This window comes from Hippocampus comes, unplaced genomic scaffold (assembly GCF_001891065.2).
Source record: "Hippocampus comes isolate QL1 unplaced genomic scaffold, H_comes_QL1_v1.1 scaffold122, whole genome shotgun sequence".
In the NCBI taxonomy this organism is placed as follows: Eukaryota; Metazoa; Chordata; class Actinopteri; order Syngnathiformes; family Syngnathidae; genus Hippocampus; species Hippocampus comes.
Window position 1 is genome coordinate 4,896,872 of NW_017842059.1, and position 4,937 is coordinate 4,901,808.

The 4,937-nt window shown below is 40.2% G+C and overlaps 1 long non-coding RNA gene across 1 annotated transcript in view; it reads left to right on the forward strand.

The window, feature by feature from the left end:
* Positions 1–890: 890 nt before the first annotated feature.
* Positions 891–4,937, forward strand: part of LOC109510689 (uncharacterized) — a 7,628-nt gene continuing 3,581 nt past the window's right edge. The window contains exons 1-2 of the long non-coding RNA XR_002167168.1: positions 891–1,276; positions 1,372–1,709. This is a non-coding gene — a long non-coding RNA (uncharacterized LOC109510689). The remainder of the gene's footprint in view (positions 1,277–1,371; positions 1,710–4,937) is intronic.

The following is a 4,937-nucleotide window of genomic DNA, read 5'->3' on the forward strand; positions in this document are numbered from 1 at the left end:
AATAACATAAAATACATAAAAGTAAATTTACTTTTCTGAGAATGTTTAGGCCAGCAGAGAAGGCCTTGCTGGCCCTCAGGGTCCGCCACTGCCACTATGATATCGCAGTTTCTGCTTTTGTTTTATGAATTACTCAAGAGTCCTGCCTTAGGACTCCCACCTGTGGCTTGCGGACTAAGATGCAGTGTTGTGGAGATAGGGATCAGCCCAAAAAGAACTCAATTTTTTTTCTTAACTATTATTATGATTACAGGCAGGTTTCCAGAGTAAGTGTCCTTAGAACAAGAACAAAGAGGCAGTCTGAAAACTGAACAGAGCAAAGAAATTGACTTGACATCTAATGAATCTAAGAGTCTTGGCTTACCCAATCGAAAAAAAAAAACCCAAGAGGAAGAAGACACATAATTCAGGCCGGTCACGGTTATTTGGAACTTCACTTACAGTATGTGCTACATCAGGGGTGCCCAACCTTTTTTGATCAAAGATCTACTTTTCGATCAACCAATCTCCCGCGATTGACCCGTTACCGCACACGCGCAGATACGCACGCACATAAACACGCATACCCTGATGAGCAATAGCCATAACGGCTCCTAAGATGAACGAAACAGAAGAATAAAGCAAATCACTGCCTACCTTTGTGGAGACTTGACGCTGATGCATGCGACGCACTTTTGCAGCCCGTAACTATCGTAGCTCACGTGTACCGTTTTAAAATGTTTCTCCCAGTACTCCAGATTCCCATTCTTTGCCAGTGCCCTCGGTGAATTGTACATGAAAAAACCCCGATTGATAATGATAATAACAAAAGATAAAGGGCAACAGCTTTGATGCAAGCTGCAATTCCAGACTGATGACCGCTAACAACTTCCGGTGATGTGGGCCATGCCCTACCTGAGGTTAAAGGTGAGCTGCTTTTTAATTTAATTTAATTTTTAAAATATTTTTTTGTTTAAGTGAGACTGACAGGATGCTAAGGGTTCAGTGTGCATTAACACAAAAAAATATCACATTAATAACACGTACACAGACACACAAATGTTTTGGGTTGTGTTTTTATTTTTCCCTCGACACCCCTCACGATCAATTTGTGACCAGTCCGTGAGCTACCGGTCCGTCGCGATCGACATATCGGGCACCGCTGTGCTACATATTCTCATTCTTGTGGTTTCCTACACAAGATGTGCTTTATGGAGAAGATTTATCAGACTAAATACAAATAGATGAAATTGAAATAATCATCTTAAAGGAGCTGATTGTTGGAGACACAGCACAGGTGGAGTATTGGGGTGCCAAATGACCATTGCAGATTACGCTAATCAAACACCACACAGCCAACACTTACAGGAACAAAATGTAGTCATTTTACAGATAAAATTGAATTAGGGGAAGTTGGGAATGATAATTTACAGTTCAACTCAGAAAAATAAGGAGTGAGTGACACCTGTTGTCAGAAAGAGGTAATCACAGAGGCCAATGCATAACCATACCGCAAACTTTCTCCATTTCCAGTCTGAAACACAAACCTATCACTGCTTTTCATATGATATCATATCACACTGGGCCATCTTGTCTCTATTTGATGCTTTGATGCTGCATGCGGATTGGTGCTGTCTAATGGAGCTCGGAAAGTCTCAAGCTCATACCACCTGGACAAAGACAAGAGCCAAAGAGGATGGATGGAACAATGCAAGAATTCCAAAGACTGAGTGAGGTTATGTATGATATATCATATTGAAAAACAGATTGTTAAATTCTGTGTGTTTTTCTTGACCACAACTCTCCCCACACTTGAAAAACGGCCAGATGAATTGTTGAATGCAAAGGGCAACGCAAGTCTTCTTATTCTTTGGTTATTTATTGTCTTGAAGATGGGAGTTGGAGTTGGAGTAGAATAAGTTGGATTTGAGCAAGTTGGAATAGGTTGATAACATTCAAATTAAACAGAAGAAGATATACATCAAATAAAGTTCAATGAGCTTTTTTTTTCAAAGTCCAATAAAAGACCAAATATCGCCAATCCAAATGTACTTGATTGACAAGTTTTATAAAACAAATTTTAGTACTTGTACACAAACCAATCAAATTATTCGAGCATCCCAAACAATTTAATGATTTACTTGACTATTTCAATTGACATCATATTCAAGTGTTAAGTTCACACAAAGTTTCAATGAAGTATTTTGAAACATTGCATTGCGCTTCCAAAATCAACCCAAAATTCTTGAGGAACATATCATCCAAAGTCAAAGTTGTTTTTCCTATCAGTTGCGTCTTCTGATTCATCAAGAGTTATGCTAATGCTTTGGTTCCAGGAGCAGTTGAGAGGGGCTATCTGAGCTACTGGCAAAAATGTTATTCCCTGCTTATAACAGTGAGCGCGCAGATGAATATGCTCCCTTTATACCAGTGGTTCTTAAGCTGGGTTCGATCGAACCCTAGGGGATCGGTGAATTGGTCTCAGGGGAAGGAGGGCTAATATGGCAAAAGGAGAACGGCTTCAAGAGTGAGACATGAAAAGTGGGGTGGACCTCAAGGGAGCCTCTGAGTTTCAGACAGATGACGGATGCTTTCATGACTCCCTCAATTTCAGAAGGCCCAATGAACCTGGGAGCTATTTTAGAGGAATCATTCTGGAGGGGTAAATCAGAGTCCGATAGCCAAAACATTTGTCTGTTTTGTTTCAGTAGAAAGTGGGACCAGAGGGCGTGTCCTTTGCTCCGCACCTGTTCAACGTCAAGCTCATCATCAGCCACCTTTAAAAGACTGCCAAGCTGACAACTTGTTTGTTGGATTATTCCTGCCTTGCTCACATGTGTTGAATACCAAGTTCTTGAATTCTCTAGACTTGTTCTCGTTCAATAGTCCATTGTGTCTCATTCTTCGTTCTTCCTTGATCATAGTAATTATTGTCTAGTGCGGTTCTCGGTTTTTGTTGTTTTGGTATTGGGTTTCTCTTGTCCTTTTGAGACAAGCAATTTATGTTCTTGTTTTTTTTTCCTTGCCGTTTGCAAGTGCTTTTGATTTACAGTTTACAGTCCCTCGATATAACACAGTTCATCTTTCACGGCTTTGCTGTTTCACGAATTTTTTTCGTGCAGTTTTTTAAAGTGCATTGTGTTCCGCATCCTGATTGCCTCAGTGACTATAGATTAATGTCAACAGTCTCCGCGTCTCATCGCTGTACATTTTGCCAAATTTTCGCCATGACAAAACCCACAATGTCAACGAAACGTTCAGTACAGTATTTCGAAGAACTGTCAGTTGTTTGTAGGAAAACGTTTTTTTTTTTAAATCCTTGGGCCTGAAATGTGGTTCAACTTTGGTTACAATCAATGCAGCATTGTAGTGTGTATGTAATAATTGTAAAAGATAAAGATGACTACTTCACTACTATTTCACTTTTCATGGGTGCTTTTTGGAACGGAAACCCTCTTGGTCCATTGTTATAAGCATCATTGTTTGTACTTTGTCAGTTTTGCTTTGTACTGTAATTTATTTTTCTCATTGGATCTATCTTGGTCAACGTTTGTGAGATCCCCTCTGATTCCGGAGTTCCTGTTTGTTTTCGCCTGTTCCTGGTGTGAGTGTCATTGTGAATGGTTGTTGTTGTTTTTTTTTTTTTTGTCTATATATGGCCTAGATTGGCTGGCAATCAATCCAGACTGTTCTCAACATCTTCTCAGCTGAAATCAACTGTATTTACAGAGTACTTTCAAACAGTCATCGCTGCATACAAAGTGCTGTACATGGAGCAACTATCATATACAATGAAACTCCTCTACAATGAAATCATGTTTGCAGCAAGAAATTTTTCACAACAGGAGACTTTTCACAATAGCAAATTTATCTCAGATGTAAACACACACACACACACACACACACACACACACACACACACACAAATGTATGTGTACTCTTTATTTTTATTCCAATAGTGCATAAGTATGAGCATACAGTTATTTGACACTTCATATAGCCAGCGTAGAAAGAAAAAAAGGGAAAGAAATTGCAAAATTTACGATCAGCATTCACTTTCACTGACATCAATTTCTTGCCTAATGTCTTTTACTTTGCTTCATCCATCTTTCACTTTTATTACTTTTATCCTGTCTTCAAGAATTAAAGCTTTTCTTTTCTTCACTCCTTGGTCTGCAAAGGTCCGTTTTGTAGCCATTTTAGCAATGCAACGTTCGTGCTGCGTCTGAAACGAACAATAACAAATATTTAATGTACTACTGCGCATGTGTAAACCAGTGTGGTGGTTGCTGTTGTCTTTCCGAGCTAAGCAGTAGCAGTGGCTGGGTTGGATTAGACTTTTGCGGAAGGCTTGTTTTCGTTCCAGTGAATCTCGTTGCGAGGCAAGGGCAGAGAAAAAGATTTCGTATAACGCAACAGGGGTATTTTTCGTTGTAGGGTAGGGGGAGCAGAAAAGTGGGAACGGTTCTAATGCATAAAGATTTTTTTCACACTAGGGGGTATTTTCGCCCATGTAGGTTCCATTGTAGAGGAGTTTCAACAATACAACAATAAAGCAATAAATCAGTAACAAGGATGGTAGAAAGCACCATACAGTAAAACAAAGTCTGTGTCACGTTGAGTCAAATGCCAAAGAATACAAGTGAGTTTTGAGGCGGGTTTTAAAGATGGGCAGCGAGGGGGCTTGCCGAATGATTCAGTGGGAGGTCATTCCAGAGAGAGGGACCAGCAACAAAAAAGGCACGATCCCCTCTGAGCCTCCGTTTGGTTCTTGGTACTTCTAGTAACATCTGGTCCGCAGACCTGAGGCGCCGGGCAGGTGTGTAGGGGCGGATGAGCTCAGAGAGGTAAGGTGGCGTGAGGTCATTTAAAGATTTGAAAACAAATAATAGGATCTTGAAAAGAACTCTAAAATGTATAGGGAGCCAGTGACCGGATGCCAGAGTAGGAGTTATGTG